The 27,632-nt window shown below is 40.0% G+C and overlaps 1 protein-coding gene and 1 pseudogene across 5 annotated transcripts in view; both read right to left on the bottom strand.

Annotated features, from left to right (window-relative positions):
* The window catches only part of socs6a (suppressor of cytokine signaling 6a), a 59,555-nt gene that overhangs the window by 24,095 nt on the left and 7,828 nt on the right, over positions 1-27,632 (bottom strand). For 2 of the 5 annotated variants that reach the window (XR_015756980.1, XR_006311426.2), the window contains exon 3: positions 20,477-21,806. The exons of the other annotated variants lie outside the window; for them this stretch is intronic. The gene's annotated coding sequence lies outside the window, so the exon portion shown is untranslated. Of the gene's footprint in view, positions 1-20,476; positions 21,807-27,632 lie in introns of those variants that run through there. 5 annotated transcript variants of the gene reach the window in all.
* Positions 75-16,571, bottom strand: LOC148150160 (large ribosomal subunit protein eL33 pseudogene; annotated as a pseudogene).

The following is a 27,632-nucleotide window of genomic DNA, read 5'->3' as shown; positions in this document are numbered from 1 at the left end:
AGTTCAGGAAATTCAAAACACCAAAGGTTCCCAGCATAGCGCTCTCATTTGCATGTATCCACTGTCTTCCATCATTAACTATAATGCCAACAAGCTTTTTTTTTAAACTTATGTATTGCTGTGCTACAGATCATTAATGGGTGTAGCATCACACAAATTTTGTACCCAATAACTTTAGTGGGCAGGTTACTGCTGAACTTTGCATGCACCACACCATTGTTTCCACAATCAAGGACACTTTACCCCAACTAACATGAGTCTTGTTTGGTTTACTACCAGGAATCACAGTGTTGTTCTTTGCTTTGTAAATATAAGCACATCTCTTGCCCAGGTAAAATTCTGCTTTGTTGTAGCAAAAATCACCCTCAATCTTCAGGAGAGCACTGGGCTGTTTCCAGTTTCAAAGTCATTGTTTATAGCCTGTAAACAGCTCTGCACCACAATCTTCCAGCTTGCAAGAGTACATAGAGGAGCTGAACTGCCTTCCCTGATACAAAGATGAAGGAAGACTACCCAATTTGATGATTCCTGGGAATCAGTTAGCATGTTTTGCTTTCATTTGTTACAAAATATTAAGATGTGAAAAGTATTCAAAAGGTAATGACTGATTCTGACGGTCTTTTCTCTCTTTGGTTATAAGATGCTTTGATCAATTTTTAAGAGCTTAATCTTAAATTCCTTGATTTTCATGAACACACTAAAATTTTCAAACTTCAACATTTGAACAAAAGCACTTTATCAAATGTTATATTCCTGAAGAGATTAAAATTGTTATAAACTTTTCTCTGACATTGTAATTATATTTAAATACGTTGTGTGCTGTGAATTTAGACTCAAGCAGACTATAAAAATCTTTAGTTCATTGTTTTCACATAGTTCTGCATGGTTTTTCTGCTTAACTCTACAACGATTTTACAACCATCTAAAGAGATTTCCTAGTAATAATAAGCAAGCTATTTCAACACGTCAAAATGTTGTGAAACTCTCACAGAACAATTCAGGCTCTGCATTACTAGAGTTGCCAAGACTTGAATAATTATTAACACACTCAGGATGTAACCAAAAATTACTCAATTCTCAACACTTTCACAGACCAACATGATATGAAGTATAAACTTTTTAGTAGGAATACATTTGCTTTATTAGCACAAACAATGATTTAACACATGTTCAATCATTAAGCTTTGCCATAGGTGGACGAACATTTGTACATTGGTTCCCATTTATGTTCAGGAGGGTATGAATCATGAAATGTTTACATCACATGAACTCATTAATAACTTAAATAATGTAAACCTCAACAAGGTGACATTGAGCAGAGATTAAATATCCCACTTTTGTAAATTGTGGAAATGTTATTATAGTATAAAAAGAAAAAAATGAAATGTCGTAAACAGTGACAGATGGTTAACTGACATCAGGAGGAGAGACAGATGAAGTGGGTAGACATATCTCAGAATGCAATTTAATGCAGAGAAATGGAACATAATGTATTTTGAAGAGGAAATATAAATTAGATTAGATTAGATAGATTAGATTACTTACAGTGTGGAAACAGGCCCTTCGGCCCAACAAGTCCACACTGACCCGCCGAAGCGCAACCCACCCAGACCCATTCCCCTACATTTACCCCTGCACCTAACACTACGGGCAATTTAGCATGGCCAATTCACCTGACCTGCACATTTTTGGACTGTGGGAGGAAACCGGAGTACCCGGAGGAAACCCACGCAGACACGTGGAGAATGTGCAAACTCCACACAGTCAGTCGCTTGAGGCGGGAATTGAACCCGGGTCTCTGGTGCTGTGAGGCAACAGTGCTAACCACTGTGCCACCGTGCCGCCACGGTATAAATGTAATGAAACAACTGAAAAAGGATGTACAGGAACAAAGATATCTTGTAAAGTAGATGGACAAATCTTTGTCAGTGGCGAAACAACTCATTCAGTATGCAGGATCCTGGGATGTACAGTATAAAAGTTTCACTAAACATTTATAAGTCACTAACAATTTAGCATGTTTCATTCTGGATACCACAGTTCGGAGAGATAATGGTATAGTAGTACTGTCCCTAGCCTAGTAATCCAGATGTTCTGGGAATGAAGGTTCAGACTCCACCATGACAGCCAGTAGAGTTTGCATTCAATTAATTAAAAGCTATTCTCAATAGTAGTAACCTTGAAACTATTACTGATTGTCATAAAAATACATGTGACTCACTAACTAACTTTTCACAGTTGTTTCTTTGGGGAAGGAAATCTGCCATTCTTCCCTGGTCTGGCTTAGAAGTCCTTCCAGACTGACTGTAATGTGGTTAACTCTTAACTGCCTCAGAAATGGCTAAGCAGCCAATCAGTTCAAAGGCAATTAGGAATGGACAACAAATACTGGCTTTGTTGGCAATATTTAGATCCCAAAGAAAAACAATAAATATTCTAGCAACTACTCAGTTTGAGGACAATTAAGAGAAACAAAAATGCCTTGCCAGCAACATCCACCCACATCCCATGAAAAGTGAAAGAAATTAGGGCTTATGCCTGAAACGCGTTTCTCCTGCTCTTTGTATGCTGCCTGACCTGCTGTGCTTTGCCAGCGCCACACTTTTCAACTCTTGTTATGCAGAAAGGCAAGAGAACCTATAGTTGCTGTCATTAGAACGAAGGTGGTTACGGTGCAATTGGATAACGGTGCTCAAAATTACAAAGGGTTTTGACAGAAAAAGATATAACAGGCCAAATGGCAATGACAGGAACCAATGAGACACTTGTATTAATGTAAACACCAAAGGCTCTGTTTTGGTTTTTGATTGCCACCTTGTTCACTGCCGGCACTTCCTTTCCCAGTTGCTTCTTGCCCCTCCAATCACAAAGTAGTTATCATTCATATTCACTGCTGACTAGAACCACAAGTGACTCTATTGGCATCAAATGCTGTAGGGAAACAAACTGCGAATTAAAAACAGCCAAAGCAACAGTTTATCACTGATTTCTCCCATTATACGGGTCAACCTCTGATTGGTCACCCGTGACTTTTCCAAGGCAATTTTAAGGTTTCAAGAGTGAATTTTCCCATCTCCTTCATGTGAGCCTTGGTATGTGGAATCTATCATTATTTTTAGGAATGACTGAAAAAGTCTTTTAATGGTTTGAAGTATAAATTCTAATTTTCTCTGATCGAAAGAAAACCAGTCTGAGAGACTTGGCAAGCCTTAACCAGGAAGGAATACTGACAGGAATTAGTTCAGAAAGATGACCTGTATCTGGAAGACACAGAGGAAAGCTCCGGACACAAAGGAGAGGTACAAATAGATAGCTCAAGTGTCTAAGCAAATAATGTTCAGAAGTAGATACAAAAAGAAAGAAGTTGTGTGAGAAGCAGCAGCAAATCATTCATTGTGAAGCCAATTTATCCGTTTGGCAGAAATAAAGATAGGTGTCACAGAATAACTGTGCAAGCTGGCTAAAACCTGAAAAGCTGTTTGAATAGCTCAGGGATGCTAAACAGCAGTGTTTTAGGGACAAATGGTCAAAATACGACTAGGAACTTGTTCTTTAATCACTTGGAAAAGAACTCTGGAAAGCTGCATAAGGACTACTGTAATCCAAGACAAAGATGCATGCCTTGTTAATGCTAACTGCATATGTGAAACTGTAATGCTGTCAGATAGGACCTCCAACCCACCCTGTGAGAATAAAGAACAACAAATTATGGAACTGTGTAACACCTTATGGAGGTGTAAGAAGTGAAGTAAATATTTAAGGTTGTATAACATTTTATCTTTTTTGTATTCAATTTTTCAGGTGAAATTTACTTTTCATTTTGAAACATCATTTTATTGTTAATTCATGTGTAATTTGCATTGGTTCTGATGTGGGTTTAAGTGAAAACTAAAATAAGTTGAATCTTATTTATAATTTCATTTCAGATTTATTCAATAAATTTTGATTCATGTTTTGCCTAAAATCAGTTCACTTTTTATCAGAGTACTTGACTTGTACTCCAAATAATTCTCAAAATTTACAGTCAAATCCCTATCAAGTTTCAACAATTACTAAAAGTTCCAACAATGACAAATGTAAAACTAAAGCATAAACATTAACATGATAATCCACCAAACTTGCTATTTCTCCATCAGGAATCAGAATTTTAAAAATATTAAATTGAGCAGCACTTTATTCATGGGCTCTGTTTTCAGCACAAGTCTCCAAACATGAACTAAGTGTCACTGCTTTTTACCTAACCACAACGATAACCTCGTTTTCAAGAAAACATGCCGTAGAGATTTAAATAATACGTCACCGCACTTGGCTCGTACAAAAGAATAATCAAAATAGTTTCATTTTAAAACTACAGGGATTATTTTTATGCTTTGTAAATATTATGAATTATTTACAGAAAGTATGCTTGCTGCACAGAACTTCGGCCTATGGTTTCAATAAAACAGATAACAGAAAAACAAACTTCACTTTGTGGTAGATCAAAGCAAGCACAAGTTTTGAAAATTATTTTTGAATAACCCTCATGAGCAGCCACTAAGAGAAAAAATGTTATAATCCAATGAAAGCAAAAGGTTTATACATCCAAGCACAAAGACATAATCTCTACCACAAGTGTGCAATCTCCACTTTGTCAAATATCAAAAATAGTAATGAATCACCAAATAAAGTATCACTTGTTTTCTACTTTTGTTAACCGTTAAGTTTTAGGCCACAGAGTTGGGACTTAACGTAAAGATTTTTTTTAAACTTGCTGATGCAGAATCAATTTCTCTCCAAAGACATTACAGTACATCCAAGTAATAAGAAACATACCAGATCCTGAAAGCAAACAGTTCATCTGTAGCACAATAAGAAATTCTAATGTATAAAGCACCACTGAAAAATACAAATAGCTGAGGATAAAGTAGAATTGTTCTGTACCAGCTTAGTGAAAAGTTGGTAAAAGTTTTGGGGAAAAAGTAAGGTGTTTGAAGTTGTATGTTAAGTGTAACTCTGTCCATGTCAGTGCACAGACTTTTCACCAGCAAGTCCTCAGCTATGCCTCAAGACAGCTCCAGGCTAAAAGATCAGAGGAGGAACTCTATCCACCAGACATGCAATGTGCAGACGAACCAACATGTAGATCTACGCAAACACTCAGGCATTGAACTCTCAGCAATGGCTGAATTGCTCTAATGTTTGGAAATGAAGGGAGTAAACCCTGACAAATTCGGGAATGGAGCTCAAAGGTGCACTGATGTCAAAACGTTTCACTTTTTCAGCCTGTAACTGAGCCATTGGCAGTTCTTCAGAGTGAACTGGGGAGAATGAAAGGGATACCCGGACAGTAGGACATTCTAAGGTCTCTTTCGTTTTGCTCAGACTTATATCCTGGAAGGAGCATTCCAGTTTCATTGCAGAGCATGAACACACGCAGGATACAGGCTTAACATACTGTAATTTGCACAGTGGTGCTTGCTCTACCTTTTAAGGAGGAAGACTACCACTATTTTCTAATTGCCACCTGCTTGTCAGGAGCCACAGTTAGATATGCACAATTCTAGCCCTGTTCTCAGAACTACAGTGAAAACAGAAAAAGCTGTTTTGCTAGTTTTTAAAAATAATAATGTCAAGGCTTGATAATCAGTTTCAATAAAACCAGTTACTGTATAAACAAATTATTAGCAATTTGAATTGACTGTGTAGTAGCCCATGAGCTATGACCAGTGTCTGCCTCCTAACTTCAGATTTTTTCAAAACCCAGAGAAACAGCCTTTTTCACCAATCTCCCTGAAAATTACATAAATAAATGGGAGAGCATTGCAGAAGTTTCTGGAGCAGGATATTGGTTATTCGTTTTATCCATCATATCAGATTTATAGAAACATTCCTTGGCTATCTGCAGGACAGCAACAGATGGTCAAAAAAAGGGAAATAACAGATAAATTAATAGTAAGGATAATGGGAACACACCAATTATTTTAAGACAAAAATAAAGATCAGAATTGGACAAAAAGTAGACAGTAGATTTGGAGGGCTAAAGTGTGGTAGATCAAAGCAAGCAGTTTTGAAAATTCTGCTTGAATAACCCTCATGAGCAGCCACTAAGAGAAAAATAGAATCCAATGAAAGCAAAAGGTTTATACATCCAAGCACAAAGACACAATCTCTACCATAAGTGCACAAATCTCCACTTTATCAAATATCAAAAATAACCATGAATCACCAAATAAAGTATCACTTGTTTTCTACTTTTGTTAACAGTTAAGTTTTAGGCCAGAGAGTTGGGACTTAACGTAGAGATTTTTGTTTAAACTTGCTGCTGCAGCATCAACTTCTCTCTGAAGACATTACAGTACATCCAAGTAATAGGTCTTCTTTCACAAAACACTATCACACCACAGCAAACCTAGGCTCTCTTATTAACTCATTCATGATTCATGTTTATGATAAACTTATTTATATTATACAGTACTTATTTTCAAAGAATATGCAGATGAAATTTGAGTTCTTATATCCAAGTATGAACCATATTACTGGAAATATAGTTGAAATTTACCCTTACACAACTCCTTGGATCAGATTTAAAGCCCAGCTTTCAGCTAAGGTAAATTCTCAATTTCAACACACTGAGTCACCTTTGATTAAGCAGCAGGGCGTTTGCACAAAAAAGAACAGCTCCCAACAGGAATTTCCTGTCAAAATAGGATCCGAGTGTAACAGCCAGAGGATTATTGCTTGTACGGGAGGAGGAAGGAAACGTAGATACAGCAGAATACCAGCCTGTGCGGGTTAAAGTGAACAGACTGGCTCCAGAGACTTTACTGGTATTCCCTTGGATACAGAAGACCAAGAGCAAGACAGTGAGAGAGTTAGATAGAGAGACAGCGAGAGAGTGGAAAGCGAGACAGCGAGAGAATTAGACAGAGAGACAGCGAGAGAATGGAGAGCGAGACAGCGAGAGAATGGAAAGCGAGACAGAGGTAGAGAGCGAGAGAGAGGGAAAAGGCAGGCAACAGCAATGGTGCCGGCATCACGAGCCAAATGGCGCCCCTCTGTGATTTGACAATTTGTATGATTCTGTGAATGACCAATTTGTATTCCTATGTGAACATGGAGGTGAAATAATAAAAACAAAAAGAGTGGGTCAAATCAATTTTTATTTTTCCACATTTAACATTCAAATTTAACCTTTTGAAAAGTGGGTAGTAACTAACCCAAGGTTGAAAACCTTGAAAACCTCTTATGACGAGACGCAAACAAAGCTGTACATTACCAAGGTGTGCAGTACAGACTAAGTGGTGAACTAATCACCTAAAACGGAGCAAACAATGCTGTGATCACTTGACTTTAGACATTACACTCACTAAATAATAAATGAGAACGATAAAATCTTATGGTCATAGAGAAAAGTGCATATAGAAAATTGTAAAATCTGAGCTTCTCATTCCTGGAACCATTCTTGCATTCCAATGCGCTCACTTCCTACCTATAATGTAGTGTTCAGAACTCTATACAATACTCCAGTTGAGGTCTAATAACTTCAACATCACTTCTTTGGTCTCATACTCTATGCCCCTATTAATAAAGCCAACAATACTACATGCTTTATCTCCCTGTCCTGCAACTTTCAATAATCTTTGCACATATACTTCCAGTCCCGCTGTTCCTGAACCCCAAGTCCCACCTTAGAATTGTGCCTTCTATTTTAATATATTTCAAATATCCTTCCTATCAAAAAAATCAACAAAATGTATATTTGCAAGTAAAGATGATGAATGGTTTGGAAGGTAATTTGCAGATGGTGGTGTTCCCAAAAATCTGCTGTTCTTGCCCTTCTGGATGATAATGGTCATGGGTTAGGAGGGATCTGTCCAAGGAGCCTTGGTAAATTTATGCAGCACATCTTGTAGATGATACATACTGCTGCTACTCAGCATTCGATGTGAAGAGGTACAAGTGTTTCTGGATGTGCAATTCAAGAAGGCTGTTTGGTGATGTCAAGCTTCTTGAGTGATGTGGAAACAACACCTATCCAGGCAAGTGGGAATTATTACATTACACTCTGACTTGTGCTTTGGAGAAGAACAGGCATTGGGGAGCCAGGGTGAGAGTCACTCACAGCAGGATTCCTAAGCTCTGACCGTGGTCTTGTAACTATTGTTTGAAAATGATGATAATATGTACTAAAAACTGATGGTGTCCATTATTTGCATATGTTAATAATCTAATGTCTGTACCATGGATGGGTAAAAGGCATGTCTCATTTGTCTCTAAGCCATATGGTAGCACCAGTTTCAGTCTCTAGAAAAGAGAGGCTAAAGTGTAATCAAAATTGTGTTTTGAAAATGCTGGAAGAGTAGAAATGGAGAATATTGTTTCCACTTCCCAGGGAGACCAATACAAGAGGTCATGAATATAAAATGATAAATCTAACAGGGAATACAGGAAACATTTCTTCACCCAAAGTCATAAAAATGCAGAATGTGAGACCATAAGGAGTAGCTGAAGCAAATAGCAGATACATTTAAGCAGATAACAATATGCACATGGAGAAGAAACAAATTGAATGTAATGCTGAGTGAAAGAAATCAAGAGGGATGAGAGGAAGCTGATATGGACAGCAAATGCCAACATAAACAGGGTAGCTCAAAAGTGTCTGCCTCTGCACTGATGATTCAAAGTATGCTTAAATATCAAAATCAAAACAGTTCAATATACAAGAAAGCATCTTTGATACATCCCATTTCTATACAGAAGCATCAAATTGATACAATGAAACAATTCCAAAAATGGAGACAATTTGATATAATAATGACCACTCTGTGAAAAGGGTGTCATTGCATGTCATTTTAACATTTTGTACATGAGAAGGCTGAATAAAATATTTGACTTGATTAGATTAAAAATCAATTTCTAAAATATTTAGTGATGCGTGATTCGAGACTTTCAGCTACAAGTAGCCAGAACCAAAGACACGTGCACAAGCCAAACAGATTGTGTGGACTGTAGATCATAGAATGATCCCCATAAAGTTGGGCATAACTGCAGTTTAGACTGCATTTAACAAAATGGATGTAACATGTCATTTGCTGTCCAGCACTGTAAATGGAAAAAGAAAGTATCAAAGCTAAAAGAGTGCCCTGTCTGTATTAGTCAAATGTACATTGTGTAACAGCCTTCCAAATGTCATTACTGAAGAATTAAGTATAGGTCTCTGCAGTTATAAATCACATTTTTTAACTAAGTCAAAGCATTTTAGTTTTGACCCATAGCAATATCAACAAATGCCAAAAGGCACTAACATACAACAGAAAGAGTCACTTTCAGATGGGATAGCTGACAGTAAGTACAAGATTAAGTGGCAAATACATTCAGCACAGTAATGTTCTAGGCAGGAGAATACCATCTTGCTAATATTATCAGTTTTCCTTCTGTGGTTCAGGAGCTAAAAGCACTCAATCCTTCAACCAACAGATAATTTAAGACTGGCTAAGGCTTTCTGCTCAAGCTCAATCTATTCCACAATTGCATCACTTAATAAAAAAGTGTAAAATTTAAGTGGTGACCCTTTGCACATCAATAATACACAAACTAAGATTTCCAAAATAAAAGTTAATTGTGATTTTCGCAGTAAATAGCTGCCTACATTATTAATTATCAATAATGCTTAACAAGTTATGCCAAATTTGTGACATTTCCCACGAATGAATTTCTGAATTTCTCCGATCAGGTTGCTGTCATAGCACTTCAGCACTAAATGCAATTCCATGTGACTGCAGCCAAGATGTATTATCCCTCCTCATCCTTTATGTCCTCTCTGCAGTCTTTAGAGTTCAGCAAACTGAACCCACCAACTGCAACTACCCTCACAAGCTCCAATGTTACCTTCTTGGCCGTAGCCATAAATTCTCCTGCAATGGCACACCTGTCCACTCTCACACCATTATATCGGAATCCTGCAGAAGGCTTATTTCCAGTCAGACTCGTTTCTCATCTACAGGCTACCTCTCGGCAACATCACCCAAATACACATCAATTTTCACATCTATGCTGACACCCATCAACGTCACACCACCAGTTCTCAAAAGTTCATCATTACCTCCGCAGGTAAATTTAGTTGGGTTCAGAAGACATTCCCCTAACTTATGCTGCCTTGGTGTAATTGTAGTTCTGCAGTGACATGACCATAAATGTCACAGGTGTGGAGGTTTTCAATTAGATTGCCTGAAAGCTAACAGATTAAATTAAACCCATCAACTTCTCAAACGACTGCCCAGAAACTCAAACACATATTGGCATTATAAGCCTGAAGTGGGATTTTAGTCCTGGATCACTCATACAAAGACTCCTAGTCTCAGCTGACAGCAGTGACGTTCCTTCAGGGAACCAAAAAAAAATTGGATAGGAAAAATGTCTCAAATTCTCTGGTACAAACCCTGCAGTACAAATAAGAATACAGGCTCAGGAATAGAGGAGATACAAGTGAAGGCTAGGTAATTCCCGACCTGGTGGAGACATTTGTTCAATCATGATGGGATACATTATGGAATGCATAGCATGGAGACTGGATCCATTGGTTGGTTTGTCAGCCAGGGATTACACATAGAAAAGGAGACAGAAATGGAAAACATAAAACAAAACTGATTATAAAAATGCAGCAGAAGAAGTGATTAAAAAAGACATGATCTCCAAACCTGAGTTACTGCAACACATCAACAATAAATGAAATACAAATATCAGACGTTCACAATCATTGCAGTAAGTGTTAGCAAAAGGAACTAAAATATGCAACCATAACATTTCCTCATGTATCCTCCTTGCAGTTACTGCAATTTATTCTTTGTCTCTGTGTCTTTGGTTTTACGCTTCTTCGAGGTTATCTGGTATTGTGTCTTCAAAAGGATCGAGGGGGACATCTCCTGAAACTCTCTAAATTTGTTTCTTTTGCAAGATTTGTGGCAACAATTCGAAAGTTACCTTCCTATTCAACTTCTTTGGATCTCTGACAGAACGTTACTCCTCTTAACAGATATCAGGAAATCAGCACATGTGCAATCATAAGTACAAATCCAATTTCATGCTTGTAGGAGCAAGGCATCAGTGTCAGGTAAATCAGATTATTCACAAACAAAATGTGTACCTCCATAGTGCAGGCCTTTGAAAATCAGAAGGGCTGCTACATTTCTATCATATTGTACCTCACATTAAGCAATCTGGCACTATCGTGATTGCATATTTTAGTTCCTTTTGCTAACTCTTACTGCAATGATTGTGAAATTCTGTTATTTGTATCACATTTACTGTCGATGTGTTGCAGCCAATTATAAAACAACCTTTTGGTGCCTAAATCTAGGATGTTTCCAATTAAACCAGAAGCTAATTTCTTCAATTTAGGTATGTTTGACTAGCTTCATCAACAGTTATTCGTTTTGCATGAACAGCCCAAAATGCACATTCAAATAAAGTGATGGACATCTCTAATTCACGGTTGTAATGTCATAATTATTGGGCATGCAAACGTGAGCCAAACATTAGTAATTTGTCAATTAGACAACAATCACACATTCAAGAGCAGGTGGCTCAAAATCTGATACATTCTGTACCTAATTTCTAGAAAAATCTTACAGCATTTTAGAGACCTGTTTGAAAGCCATTCCAGTTCCCAGTATCCAAAACAGATGAAGTGGCTTATGGTAATAATGCAGGTCAAGTACAACACTTGTGAAGATTTGTCTTTTCCATTGGCATGTACAACCTGTATTGATAACTTTGAAAAATGTCCTCAAAAATTAAACAATTTTATATAATTATATTGAACTTCGCGTTGATTTAGAATTGTTCAAGATGATGGGTCAAGAATATTCTGCCATTGAAGCTTTGTCAGCATTGCAGCCATGGTACATCAATGGTAAAGAAAGTGGATGTTTTAGAAAGGGGATGAAGTGCCAATCAAGCAGACTGCTTCATCCCAAAATGTGCAGACAACAGTGAACAATAATATCCCATTACACTGCATATGTCTTGTCAATGAAGCAAGATGCTTTGGGGAGCTACTTACTTCAGAGTATCCGACTTTAGCCTGCTCTAGTGACTACAGCATTTACCTAGTTGACCAGTTGAGTTTCTGGCTCATGGTGATATCGGAATATTGATGCTTAGAGATGTCTGTTAGTCAATGTTTATGCAGCTTCACCATTACTTGCCACTTCTCAGCTCAAGACTGGATGTTGTCCACAAACTTTAGTACAAAAATGATCAAAACAACAGCATTTTAAAAATGAGGAAGGGAGAGAAAGGCAGTGACCACATGAGAAGTGATTCAAACAAAGAAAGAAACATGCACTGCTGTCTGACCCAGTAATGAATTTACACAGCTGTTGCCTTTCCGATTTGGTTTCAAGTGTCTCTGGACATCTGAGTTCCTTCTAAGAAAAATAAACAAACAGCAAAACTCACAGCTGACCTTGGAGAAATCTGTGTGGGAGAGCTCACAGCAAGAGAGCATCTAAGTGATTCATTTTAAAGTGTAAGCTGTTTTTTGTAAAATCTACAGTAGTGAGTAGAATGGCTTCTTTTTTAAACTTTAAAAAATGTGAAAAACATAGGTGCTAAGCAAGCCTGGAGTCTGCCTCCCTCTCCTACTTTTCCTGAGGATCACGCATCTACCTGACTGTATCTCCCATTATCCCAGAGGGAGGGAGGGAAATAAACCAAAGGTACAGTCAGGAAGATGGGTGACCCCCAGGAAAGATAAGACAGGGGCAGATAGTGCAAACACGTATGCTGTTCTGGTAAATGTAGGGGGTGGGAGGAAATGGACTCTCATGGGAATGTGGCACTGACAGGCAGATTACTGTTATCAAGGCGAGATCTAATGTATCTGGATTATTCCCGGTGCCACAAGCTAGTCAGGGTAGGAAAACAAGGTCACAGCAGATGAATGTGCAGCTAAGGAGCTGGTCCGGGGAGAAGGATTCACAAGTTTGGATCATTGGAATCTCTCCTGTGGTAGATGGGTGGATTGCACCTGAATTGGATGGGAACAGGTTTACTGGCAGGGAGATTTGATCGAGTTGCTTAGGAGGATTTAAACCAGTTTTTTTTCGGTGGGTGGGGGAGAGAGAAGAGGCGGAGGTGGTGTGTGTACGTGCGGGGGAGGGTGCATGCATGTGGGAGTGTGTGCGCGCGCAATGGAGTTGTGCAGGGAGATGGTGAAGAAAGATGGCAATTTCGACTGCATTAGCCAAGAACTTTCAAAGGGAGATTAGGGGTACATGTTTGCAGATAAAGGGACCACTGGAAAATGGTAAGCCTTCAAAAATGAGATAACAAGAGTCCAGAGACAGTATGTACCTGTTAGGGTGACGAGCAAGGCTGGTAGGTGTAGGGAATGTCGGGTGACTAGAAAATTTGAAGCTTTGGTTAAGAATAAGGAGGAAGTATATGTTAAGTATAAACAACAGAGATCGAGTGAATCCCTTGAAGAGTATAAAGGCAGTAGGAATAGACTTAAAAGGGAAGTCAAGAGAGCAAAAAAAGGTGCCATCAGCTTTGGCAGATATGGTTAAGAAGAATCCAAAGGGATTCTACAAATATATTAAGAACAAAAGGGTAACTAGAAAGAGAATAGGCCCTTGAAATATCAGCAAGGCCACCTATGTGTAAAACCACAGGAGATGTGGGAGATACTAAACGAGTATTTTGCATCAGCGTTTACTGTGAAGGATACGGAAGAAATAGCGGGGAAATAGGTAGCGTTATCTTGAAAAATGTCCATATTACAGAGGCGGTGGTGCTGGATGTCTTAAAATGCATAAAGTTGGATAAATCCCTATAGCCTGATCAGGTGTACCATAGAACTCTGTGGGAAGCTGGAAGTGATTGCTGGGCCCCTTATTGAACAATGTGTACCATCGATAGCTACAGAAAAGGTGCCAGAAGAGCTAACGTGGTGCCACATTTTAAGACAGGTGGTAAGGAAAATACAGGGAACTATAGACCAGAGTTTGACATCGGTGGTAGACAAGTTGTTGCTGAGAATCCTGATGAACAAGATTACATGTATTTGGAAAGACAAGGACTGATTAGGGATAGTCATTGTGGCTGTGTGTGTGGGAAATTGTGTCTCCCTAATATGACTGAGCTTTTTGAAGAAATAACAAAAAAAGATTGATGAGGGCAGAGCAGTCGGTGTGATCTATATGGACTTCAGTATGGCATTCTATGAAGTTACTTATGGTAGACTAGTTAGCAAGGTTAGATCACACAGAGTACAGGGAGAACTTGCCATGTGGATGCAGAACTGGCTTGAACGCAGAAAATAAAGAATGGTGGTGAAAGGCTGTTTTCAGACTGGAGGCCTGTGATCAGCAGTGTGCCTCAAGGACTGATGCTGGTCCACTGCTTTTTGTCATTTATATAAATGATTTGGACATGAACATAGGACATATTTTCAGTAAGTTTGCAGATGACACCAAAATTGAAGGTGCAGTGAACAGTGAAGAAGGTTACCTCAGAATAAAATGGGATCTTGATCAGATGGGCCAATGAGCCAAGGAGTGGCAGATGGAATTTAATTTAGATGAAAGTGAGATGCTGCATTTCTTTAAAGAATAGAATCCCTACAGTGTGGAAATAGGTCATTCGGCCCAACAGGTCCACACTGATCCAATGAAGATCATCCCACCCAGACCCATCCCTCACCCCTGCATTCCCCATGGCTAACCTACACATCCCTGAATACTACGGGCAATTTAGGCATGGCCAATCCAGCTAACTTGTACATCTTTGGACTGTAGGAAGAAACTAAAGCACTCAGCAGAAACCCACACAGACACGGGAGAACATCCTCGACACAGACTGTCCCCCAAGAGTGGAATCGAACCAGAGTCCTCAGCGCTGTGTGGCAGCAGTGCTAAAAACTGAGGCACCATGCTGCCGAAAGGCTAATCAGGGCAGGACTTATGCACTTAATGGTAAGGTCTGAGGGAGTGGTGCTGAACAAAGAGACCTCAGAGTGCAGGTTCATAGTGGAGTCACAGGTAGACGGGATAGTGAAGGCGGCATTTAGTATGCTTGCAGTTACTGGTCAGTGCATTGGGCATAAGGATTGGGCGGTCATGTTGCATCTGTACAGGACATTGGTTAGGCCACTTTTGGAATATTGTGTGCAATTCTAGTCTCCCTCCTATTGGAAGGATTTGAGTTACAGGGAGAGGCTGAATAGACTGCGTCTAATTTTCCTGGAGTGTTGGAGGCTAAGGATTGACCTTATAGAGGTTTATAAAATTGTGAGATGCATAGATAGGGGAAATAGACAAGGTCTTTTCCCTGGGGTGGGAGAGTCAAAAATTAGAGGGCATAGGTTTAAGGTGAGAGGAGAAATATTTAGAAGGGACCTAGGGGGCAACTTTTTCTCTCCCCCCCCCCCCCCCCCCCCCCAGAGGGCGGTGTGTGAATGGAATAATCTGCCAGATGAAGTGGTGGAGACTGGTACAATTACAACATTTAAAAAGCATCTGAATGGGTATATTATTAGGAAGGGTTTAGAGGAATATGGGCAAAATTCTGGCAAATGGGACTAGATTTATTCAGGATATCTGGTCAGCACGGACAAGTTGGACAGAAGGGTCTGTTTTTGTACTGTGTATCACTACAATTCTATGACTGCTTCATGTTCTGAAGAAATGTGAATGGAGCTCATCATCAGACTCATAAGTGAAGAGATTCACTTCTGACCTCACAATGTAGGGTGGGCTGTTGAAGCAGCAGCTATAGATAATTGGCCTTAAAATGCTGCTCCATGGAAGTTCTGCAGTAATATACTTGGATTGACATAACTGACATTTTGCCATAAGAAATAGGAACAGGACTAGGCAGTTTGACCTCTTGGAGTCTGCCCCACTGTTCAATTGGATCATGGCTATTCTGACATTCCTACATCCACTTTTCCCCCATACCTCTGATTTTCTCTACTGATCAAGAATTTATCTCAGCCTTAACTATACATAAGGACTCTGACTCTCAGCTCTCTATGGCACGGAGTTCTAAAGACGGAGTAGAAATTCTCTCTGGAAAAAAATTGCCACAGATGGTGGAAGTGGACACAATAGCAGCATTTAAGAGGCATCTTGACAGATGTATGAATAACCATACTATACACGAACAACCACCTGATGAAGGAGCGGCGCTCCGAAAGCTAGTGCTTCCAATTAAACTTGTTGGACTATAACCTGGTGTCGTGATTTTTAACTTTGTACACCCCAGTCCAACACCGGCATCTCCAAATCATGACTACTATCAACACCACTAAGAACATCTCCAAGAAGATCGCACATATTGACACAGACATCAAGTTTCTACAGAAATGCAGGCAAGCAGGAAAGATCCCAAAAAGATTACGGATCACGAACCCACTTAAGTCAACCTACAACACAGACTACGCAGAGAAACTTTGCCACCGCACCTCTCGCAAACTCCTCAATCATCTCGTGTACCAATTCTATAGCAGGTGCCACAACCTTGAAATTCAGATGGTGTCCACACTCTAATCCTGCGCTCAGGATAAAGGCAGTACAATTACGCGACATTGCCAAACAGACAAGGAGACAAAACTACACCACATACATGCACACCAAGAACAAAAAACTGGAGAAACTTGGCATTCTCACCAGTAATAGCAAAGCCCACCCAGGCACCACAGTCGATAACAGTATCACTGCGGAGAAGTCTATTATCAACTTATCGGACCACACCCTTCAACCGGAAGAGATTGAAGTCCTGAGCAGTGGTCTTAACTTCTGCCCCACCACCAAAATGAACCCATTGGTTCTTGCAGCAGACACGGAGGAGTTCATCAGACGAATGAGACTCCAGGAATTCTTTCAAGATGCCAGCAGTGATCCCACGGAGCCCACTGATGAACTGGAACAGTCATCACAGGGATCTGTAGAGGAGTGACCAAAAAAGGTGTCAACTTGGACCCCACCGGAGGACCGCTGCCCTGGCTTGACATGTATGCTCAAACAATCAGGAAATACATAAATGCCAGATTCATCAGCCATACCCACAAGGTAGAGCATAATGTAACACCATCCAGACTCTCAAAATTAATCACAACATTGTTATCAAACCAGCAGATAAAGGAGGAGCCATTGTCATTCAGAATAGAACAGATTCCTGTAAGGAAGTGTACCAACAACTGAACAACCAGGAACACTACAGGCAACTATTAGCTGATCCAATCAAAGAACACACTCTTTTTGTTTTACACAACCACCTGACGAAGGAGCGGCGCTCCGAAAGCTAGTGTTTCCAATTAAACTTGTTGGATTATAACCTGGTGTTGTGTGATTTTTAACAATGTCTGAATAGGCAGGGGATACAGGGATACAGACCATATACAGGCAAAAGGGTTTTTGTTTACAAAGACATCATGTGTCATTTCAATCTTGGTGAGACAACAGGCCCATTCCTGTGCTTTACTGTTCTTTATTCCTCATCTCAGTCTTAAATTACTGCCCCTTTATTCTGAGACTATTCTCTCGAGTCCTCGAATCTAACATCAAGGGAACCATCCTCTGAGCATTTACCCTGACACACCCCTTAATAATCCTATCACCTCTCATTCTTCTAAACTTGAGTAGAGTCCTAACCTCTTTAGCCTGTTTACAATACAGCCACCTTTCTTTTAGATATTAAATGTACACATTGCTGCCAATGTTTGTGATCTTCACACTGGAGAGACTAAATGGAAATAAGGTGACTGCTCTGCAGAGCACTTCCACGCAGTCCTCAAGCCTAACATGAGCATCTGTTGTTCGCCATCTTAATTCACCACATTGTCCTCACACTTGCATTTCTGTCCTCAGCCTGCTGCAACGATTCGTGAAGGCCAAGGTGAATATGAGGAATGATACCTCAGGTTCTAATTAAGCACTTTACAGCATACTTAACAAAACATTGAGTTCAACAACTTTGACTTTCATTTCGACTCTCTATTTTGCTAAACGTCAGCCCATATCTTGATTTCATGAGTTTACCTTTACTTTCTGACATAACTGTCCTTTATTTTGCCAATATCACTCCAGACCAATGCTTTGTTTCTTCACCACAATAATTAACACTCCTCTTGCCTTTTGTTCCACGCCATCTTTGTCATTTAATCCTTCGCATTCTCTAACCTATTATGATCTTTACCTATAACCTATCTGGCCACTTCTTTTCCAAAATTCAAAACCCAGTCACATTTGCACCTCTCTTCAGTTCTAAAGATAACTCTTACGGTAGGTACTCTCTTGATATCTCCAAAGATGTTGCCAGACATACTGAAGTGTTCCAGCATGCTGTTTTTTATTTCAATTGTACACTGCTTTGGTGTCAAGGGTAGTGGCACTCAGTTGATTCCTCAAATTCACATCTTGTATTAACATTTAGACCTAGACTAAAGTAAAGAACATATACTTCTATTCAATAAAGTTAAAAATCACACAATACCAGGTTATAGTCCGACAGGTGTATTTGGAAGTACAGAGGACCCTCGATTATCCAGCATTCAATTATCCGAATTTCGAATTATGTGAACAAGATCGCAGGGTCCCAATGCTTGGCCAAACAGCGTTATCCGGCATTCAATTATCAGAACAAAATACTATCCGTTCGTGTCCTTCGAATAATCAAGGTTCCTCTGTATTAGCTTTGGGAGCACTGCTCCTTCTTCAGGTAGCTGTGGAGTAGGATCATTAGACACAGAATTTATAGCAAAGATCACAGTGTCATGCATGCAACTGATATAATATATTGACCAAATCTAAATTGCTGTTAAGTTTTTCGTCTTTTAGAATGAGTTGCATTTAAACCAAAACCTGCAACCCATTCTAAAATATGAAAGACTTAACAGCAATCTAGGTTTGTTCAATATATTCCAGCCTCTGGCAACTGTCTGTGTGGAGTTTGCACATTCTCCCAGTGTCTGCGTGGGTTTCCTCTGGGTGCTCTGGTTTCCTCCCACAGTCCAAAGATGTGCAGGTTAGGTGAATTGGCTATGCTAAATTGTCCGTAGTGTTAGGTGCAGGGGTAAAATTAGGGGAATGGGTATGGGTGGGTTGCTCTTCGGAGGGTCGGTGTGGACTTGCTGGGCCGAAGGGCCTGTTTCCACTCTGTACGGAATCTAGTCTAAATTGCCCATAGTGGTAGGTGCATTAGTCAGAGGGAAATGGGACTGGGTGGGTTAATCTTCGGCGGGTCGGTGTGGACTTGTTGGGCCGAAGGGCCTGTTTCCACATTGTAGGGAATCTAATCTAATCATTTCGTATCAGTTGCATGCATGACACTGTGATCTGTTGCTATAAATTATGGCTTACAATCCTGCTCCACAGCTAGTGCTTCCAAATAAACCTACTGAACTATAATCTGGTGTTGTGTGATTTTTATCTTTGTCCACCTCAAGCCAACACAGGCACCTGCACATCGTATCTATTCAATAAAGCCATTGTAAAATATTATCCAACTACTTGAAAAAGTTTAACATCATTGAGGTTTTCTACAATGTCACTTCTTGGATTAGGAAGAGCTATGATATTATCTTACTTTCTCACATATCCCAGAAATCCCATTGAATAATAAATTTATATTTGTAGAAACTGTTAAATGTTTTAAACTATAATCTCACTGAAAATCTTTTTTAAAATAGGTCATACATGAATCTGAGGAAATTCACTCATTCTTCCTCCAAAACACAATTCTGTTAATCAAGCAAGTCACCTTTACAGAATTTCTACGTGCAATTGCCAATTTATACTGAACTGAATTCAACCTACTCAAATTTGTTTCACCCAAGACTCTAAGGCAGCAGAAGAAATTTGATCCATTTATTTATTGGGGCTGGGTTCAACTCCACCTCTCAGACCTTAAGGACAATTGCTTACTAGACATTTAAAATCTAGCATCCCATAAAACAAGTGGATTCAATATTTTTTTTTTAAAAACAATCTTTAAAAAATGCCCATGAAAATTGTCATGTTTGCATAAGTGCAGCATGCTACTTCCATGACTCTGAGGTTAAACACAGAGTTACTGGATTTTAGAATCAATGACAGACTGTATGATTCATGGAGCTGCTATCATACTCAGAGACTACAGTAGTTATACATAGAAAACTGTTAAACACTTAGCTATATTCAAACTAATTTCATTTTTTAAAAACATCTTGCATACTCTCAGTCTTTCTCCATTCCCACCCCCCACCCCAACTTTATTTTGCCCTACCTCTTTTACCAGTTTTCTTCTGAGTTAGCTGGTTGGGCATAAACACTATCTTGCCTGTTTTGAGATCTTGCTAGGTTTGTACATTAACGGGTCATTTAACACTCCAACAAGTTAGGTCTGATAACTAAGAATACAATAGCTTTTTTTTTGTTTAACGCCCACACTACCGCCTAACTGTGGTAGTGCTTATTTTTTCCCCAGCACCCATGTTGTGTGTGTGCAGGTGTGAGACACAGTGAGAGACACAATGTGTACAAATCTTTATTCAATTTCCACCACCAGGAAGAAAGGAAACACCCGAGTGGCGAGTGACAAGCAGTGCCCTTCACAAAGGGCAATGCTGTGTGATCAAACAGTGAGGGGGAGGGCAGAGATTAAATCAAAATAGAGTTGGAGGGGGAGATAATGCACTCTATTCCCTGCGGCACCCACCTCTCCCAGAACAACTCCAGGGTGTTGGTGGAGACTGCGTGCTCCTTCTCCAAGGACACCCGGGCTCTAACATAACCACAGAAGAGGGGCAGGCAGTCGGCCCTAACGATCCCCTCCACGGTCCGCTGCCTGGACCTGTTTATGGCCAGTTTGGCCAGGCCCAGGAGCAGACCCACGAGGAGGTCTTCAGACCTGCCCTCCCTCCTCCGTACCAGGTGCCCGAAGATCAGGAGCGTGGGACTGAAGTGCAACCAAAAGCAGAGGAGGAGGTTTTTAAGAAAATCAAAAAGGGAGTGCAAACGCCCACACCCAATATACACGTGTTCCACGGACTCCACAGCGCCACAGAACAAGCAGTTGGGCTGGGAGTCCGTGAACCACCGCAATTTGCGGTTGCAGGGGACCGCTGCATACAGCACCCTCCACCCAGGTCCCCGAGAGAAAGGGGGAGGACGCCCACGTAGAGAGCCCTCCACTGGGGATCCCCACCAGGGAATGGGTGGCAAATGGGCACGCCAAGGCGTGTCCGGACGGTGGATGAAGGAGAAGAGGTGGACAGTGTGCAGCAGCAGTCGATACAGGGCCCACCGTTTTACGTCCTGAAAGGGAACAAAATTAAAATTCCGGAGGGGACGCAGGTTGGGGGGCAGAGGCTCCAGCGGGAAGTACGGGACCTTGGGGATACAATAGCCTTTTACTGAAGCAACAATTGTTAACGCAATGTTAATCGACCTCTGGTACAGAAATTAAAACATTTCAGGTAGTCTGTATTAATTTTGCATGTAGTCAATTGTTGTTGATGATCAAAGTTTAATCTTATTTTTCCTGTCTTTTCTTCTCTCTCAAACCAGATGGCATCTTGCTCTCTTCATTTTTTATTCTGTCCCTATTCCAATTCAGCACTCTTTGGTTCTTTCTTATTTCTTTCTTAATCCTAAGATCTCATTGGCTACCAAGATGGATTGTTTCTACTACCGTACGTAAGATAAAAGTGTCCAGTTCCCTTGCCACACTATTACTAGCTTGCAGTACCAATATGTTAGGCTGCAAAAGAAATTCAATGAGCTGAAGAGTACAGGAAAAGGACATCCACCGCATAAATTCAAAATACTGCAGTTGCTGGAAATCTGAAAACAAAAACAAAAAATATTGGAGAAACTCAGCATGTGGGATAGCATCCCAGAAGAATTAATTTTCAGTCCAATTTTCTTCAGAACTGGGCCAACTAAAAGTGTGCCTTGTGAGATTCTTTGCTTCAGCAAGATTTGGTCTATCATAAAAAGTAGCATTCTTTAAGACATCAACTTGTTGCTTTATATTGTTTCTCTTTCCTGGTCGTAGCCATCTCCCCTTCACCAAAATTGTGGAATCCTTCGACATGTCCATTCCCCATCAGGATGATCTGAAGGCTTTCTGTTTTTTCTTTGAAAAGGCCTGAAAATCCCCACCCACCAATACCGTCCTTCGTCTCGCATGACCTTGTTATCATTTTGAACAACTTTTACTTTAACTCATCTAATTTCTCCAAATCGCATGTGGCAATGGGTACCTGAATGGGTCCAAACTATGCCTGTGCCTTTGTGGAGTATGTGGAACAATCCTTAATCCAGTCCTACTTGATGGCTCCCACATAATTCTTTCTCTAATATATCAACAATGACATCAGTGCTGCTTCTTGACCTTGTCTGGAACTGAAAAAGTGTATCAAATTTGCTATCAATTTCCATCCTTCTCTCACCCTTCCCTTCTCAAACTTCACTGTTTCCATTTCTGGGGAAAGGCTGTGCACTAACATCTATTAAAAGAACCCACAAACTCCCATAGTTTCCTTTACACTTTCTCATGCAATTCTTATCTCAACATTCCACTCCTTCACCCAGTTTCTCTGTCTCTATTACACCTGTTCTTATGATGCCACCTTCTACCAGGATGGTTTCACATTTCACAAGTTGGTTAACTATTTTAATTATTTTCTCAAAACCATTCATTATTGACATTTCAAATGCACAAATGTAGACAATGAACAGTTTGAGGATATGCAACACAATGGAAAGTAACACTACATTTAACAATAGGTCAATAACAACAATATTCTGTAATGGTTTCCAAAAGACAATTGTTGCCTGCAGTCTATATCAATAGCAACTTCTTCAAATAAAGATGCTCAATTTAGAATTCCTTGCCCTTAGCTTACAGTGTGTTCTTGGCTTTTCACTAACCTCTTCCAATCTATAAATCCCTTTTTTCTCCCCTAAATACGATGCTACATAACAAAAAAGAAGTCTCCCCAACTACAGACATTTCAAGAAGTGGAGGAACTCCACAGACTCAGTGTCTGAAGCAGTACTAAAAAAGGCTGTTATACCCACCAGTCGCACCCAAGAGCAGCACATTTGCAGTTTGTCAGATTGCATTCAAAGTAACTTCAGAACACAGTATCATATCAAAAGTGGTCCCAACAGTCTGTTTGTAAATTCCATACTGCACAACAACATTACTATCGGAATGTTACACTCCAATACTACATGCAAAGAACTGGCCATATTCTCCCAAATTCCGTAAACTGATCCACACACTCCAACAGAACAGTTCATCCAGGATACTTTACAATGCCCTTCACAGCATTTGAAAACATAAATGCACAATGAATTTCAAATGGATTGCTATGTGAAAATGCACTACCAATGGAGGATAGATGCTGGATATCATGACCTCATGAGAAAGTGTATAAGGTATGAGCAGGTAAGGAAAGAGTTAATAGAACATAGAAAAGTGCAGCACAGAACAGGCCCTTTGGCCCACGATGTTGTGCCGAGATTTAATCCTAATGTAAAATACCTACACGCCTCTCAACTCACTGCTCTCCATGTACATGTCCAGCAGTCGCTTAAATGTCCCCAATGACTCTGCTTCCACCACCACCGCTGGTAACGCATCCATGCATTCACAACTCTCTGTGTAAAAAACCTACCTCTGATGTCTCCTTTGTATCTTCAAACTATGACTTCTCTCGTACCAGTCAATCCTGCCCTGGGGAAAAGACTCTGGCTATTGACTCTATCTATTCCTCTCATTATTTTGTACACCTCAATCAGGTCTCCTCTCTTCCTCCTTCTCTCCAGAGAGACAAGTCCGAGCCTATTCAACCTTTCTTCGTAAGGCAAGCCCTCCAGTCCAGGCAGCATCCTGGTAAACCTTCTTTGCACCCTCTCCAAAGCCTCTGTATCTTTCCCATAGTAGGGCGACCAGAACTGGACACAATATTCCAAGTGTGGCCTCACCCGGGACTTGTAGAGCTGCAGCAAAACCTCACTGCTCTTAAACTCTATCCCTCTGTTGATGAAAGCCAAAACACCATATGCTTTCTTAACAACCCTATCAACTTGGGTGGCAACTTTGAGGGATCTATGTACTTGCACACCCAGATCCCTCTGTTCCTCCACACTGCCAAGAATCCTGTCTTCAATCCTATATTCAGCATTCGTGTTCGACCTTCCAAAATGCATCACTTCGCATTTATCCAGGTTGAACTCCATCTACCATTTGTCAGCTCAGCAATGCATTCAGTCTATGTCACACTGCAGCCTATACTATCCACGACACCTCCAACCTTTGTGTCATCTGCAAATTTACTAACCCACTCCTCAACCTCCTCATCCAAGTCATTTATAAAAACTACAAAGAGCAGAGGCCCAAGTACAGAGCCCTGTGGGACCCCACTCAACACTGTCCTCCAGGTAGAATACTTTCCATCTACAAACACGAAGGCTTAGCTAGCATGACTTTGACCAAATAAGAACTTGCAGTAAACAACGAGCTGCTGCAGGCAAGGGTAGTGGGTTAATGAGGTGAAAAAGCATTCATTATGTAATGCCAGTTAACAAGGTTAAGAAAATCCATTGTCTCATGCCAAATGGCTTAATCTTTACTGTTGATGCTCGCTGATTGTAACAGTCACCCAATCAATATAGATGTTGCCTTACTTGGATGCTTACTCCTTTAAGTAACTATATAATTCCTTAAGAATCTGCTATTCAAGAGAAGACCGAGAACTCATGTCTCTGTGCCCAGGGGCGATCGTTCTTTCTCCCTCCATTCTATACCAGTTCAGCACAAATTCCTTGATCTTGTGCTTTGTATCCTATGAATAAACTCTAAGATACTGTGTGCTTTATTAACTGCTCTCTCTATCTGTCCTGCCACCTTAAATAACTTATGCAAATACAGATTCGGGTTTCCTTGCTCCATGCTTCATAGTAACACCCTGCATTTTATACAGTGCTCCACCCTCTTTCCACCAAAATGCATCCTCTCTCACTTCTTCGCTGTGATATTAATCTGCCACCTATCCACCCATTCCACCAACTTGTAAATGCCTTTTAGATCTCAAGCTAATATCGCTTTCAATAAAGATGACTGAAGCATTTGACGCACACTGGCCAACTAAAACTCGTAATGCACAGCCAAGCAAAAGCAAAATCCTATAATTCTGGAAATCAGAAATAAAAGCAGAAGATGCTGAAATACTCAGCATGCCACGCAGCACATGTAAAAAGATCAGCGACCTGAAACCTTAACTCAGAATCATTCTCTTCAATCATTGTACCATCCCTGTCAAGTACGTCAGAATTTGTTTTTATTTGATGTATAGACATGGTTGGAGCTCATGAGTACTCAAGAGAGATAAACATTAGTTCAGGTTCCTTTGTCACACTATCAGAACACTTCCAAATTCAACTCTCTAAAGTCCTGCAGCATTAAAAATTCAAGGCCATTCATGAATAATAGAGTTCCAAAACCTCACTTGCTTCCTCATGTCTAATGAAGGCCACCTAATGAACTAATCAAATTCAAGCCCTCTGAATCAGGGATTTTGGAGTTCAAAACCCATGGTAGAACTTGAGTACTTATTCCACGATGACAATGCATTAAGCACTCAAATAGCACTGTGCATATTTTTATTTCATCTTGGATATGGGACATTAAGCTGGTTTCACTGATCATCCCTCACTGTGTTAGTGATTGTACTGTCTGGTGTTTTTACACATCAGACAGCACTTTAGATTCAATCACTAAAGTTGAATCAGTTACACATGAGCAATACAAACTAATTTCACTTCCCTGAAGAACATTAGCAACAAGCTGGGTTCGTAAGAAAATCAAAATTTATAAATTCAATTTCCATACTTGCCAACGATACAATATAAATTCTCAACCACCTAATACTGTAACAGCAACATCATTATAGCTTTGCATTGTTGGAGGCGTTGTCTTTCAAATGAGACACTGAACTCAAGCCACAACTGACTTCTCAAGTGAACTAAAATGCTTACAAGCCTGTATCTGAAATGCAGGAAGTTTGCTCAGTTTTTCTTTTTTACATTCCTCTCTCAAACGACAGAAACAAGTACAGATCATGGGCTTTCACAGATTCCGCTGAATGCAACAACGCCACATCAAAAAACACATCCTGCAGTAGTAACTTGTGAAGCACTTTGAGATCTACTGAAAGTATGAAAAGCATCTCTCTTAGACATGCCCTTCCTCCCCCCCCCTCCCTTAAGCTATTGACAGTGAGACCTTCTTGTATACAAACCTTTATCTAATGTATCTGCATAACATCATATAGTTTATAACTGGCAATGTTAATGAAATGCTATGAAAACTTTCAAAACTTTGTTTCATGCTGAAACAAAGGTTCAGAACTGACAACCCATTAGTGAATATAAGAGCGCATTGAGTCACATAGCATAGAAGCAGATCCTTCAGCCCAACAAATCCATAACAACCATATTCCCAAACTGAAATAGTCCCATTTGCCTGCAGTTGGCACACATCCCTCTACTTCTCATTCATATATTTATCTATCTAAATGTTGTAACTGTTCCTGAATCGACCATTTCCTCTGACATTCATTCCAAACACGAAACACTTGTTTCAAAATGCCATTAGGTCCTTTCTAAAACTTTCTGCTCTCACCTTAAAAATATGGCCCCTAGTTTTGAATTCCCCCACCCTAGGAAAGAGACCCTTGTGATTCACCTTATCTACACACATGATTTTGTAAGGTCACCAGTCAACCTCCCATGCTCCTGTGAAAAACATCCCAGCCAATCCAGCCTATTTTTATGACTCAGACCCTCCATTCCTGGCAACATCCTGGTAAATCTTTCTGAACCTTCTCCAATGTAATAATATCCTTCCTATAGCAGGACGTACAGAACCCCATACAGTACTCCAAAAGAGGCCCCACCAGCATCCTGTACAACCTCAATATCACTTTCCAACTCCAATACTCCAAGGTCTGAGCAATGAAGTCAAGTGCGCTAAATGTCTTAACTACAGTCTACTTGCAATGCAAATTTCAGAAGAATTATGTACCTGAACCTCTAGATCTCTGTTCAACAACATACCCAGGGCCTGACCATTAATTGTATAAGATCTGCCCTTGGTCACTTTACCAAAATGCAATTCCTCACATTTATCTAAATTAAACTCCATCTGCCCCTCCTCAGCCCATTGACTCAATTGTTCAAGATCGCTTTGTAATTTTAGATAATCTTCTTCACTGTCCACTATACCACCAATTTTAGTGTTATTCACAAACTTACTAACCATGCCTCCTATATTCTCATCCAAATCATTTATATAAATGACAAACAAAAGTGGACCCAGTACTGATCCCTTTAGACACAAGCCTCTTGTCTGAAATTAACTCTTCACCACTACCCTCTGTCTTCTACTATCAAGCCAATTTTGTATTCAGTTGGCAAACTCAGAGTCTCATGTGATCTAACTTTATAATTAGTCTACCACATAGAACCTTGTCAAAGGCTTTACTGAAGTCCACGTAAACAACATCTACTACTCTACCCTCAACCACCTTCTTGGTTACTTCCTCAAAAAGTTCAATTAAGTTTGGGACACGATTTCAGTCACACAAAACTATCCCG

This window comes from Chiloscyllium plagiosum, unplaced genomic scaffold (assembly GCF_037043375.1).
Source record: "Chiloscyllium plagiosum isolate Xiang-an unplaced genomic scaffold, Cpla_swu_hap1 HiC_scaffold_4, whole genome shotgun sequence".
Lineage (NCBI taxonomy): Eukaryota > Metazoa > Chordata > Chondrichthyes > Orectolobiformes > Hemiscylliidae > Chiloscyllium > Chiloscyllium plagiosum.
This window is presented reverse-complemented; position numbering and strand designations above follow the sequence as displayed.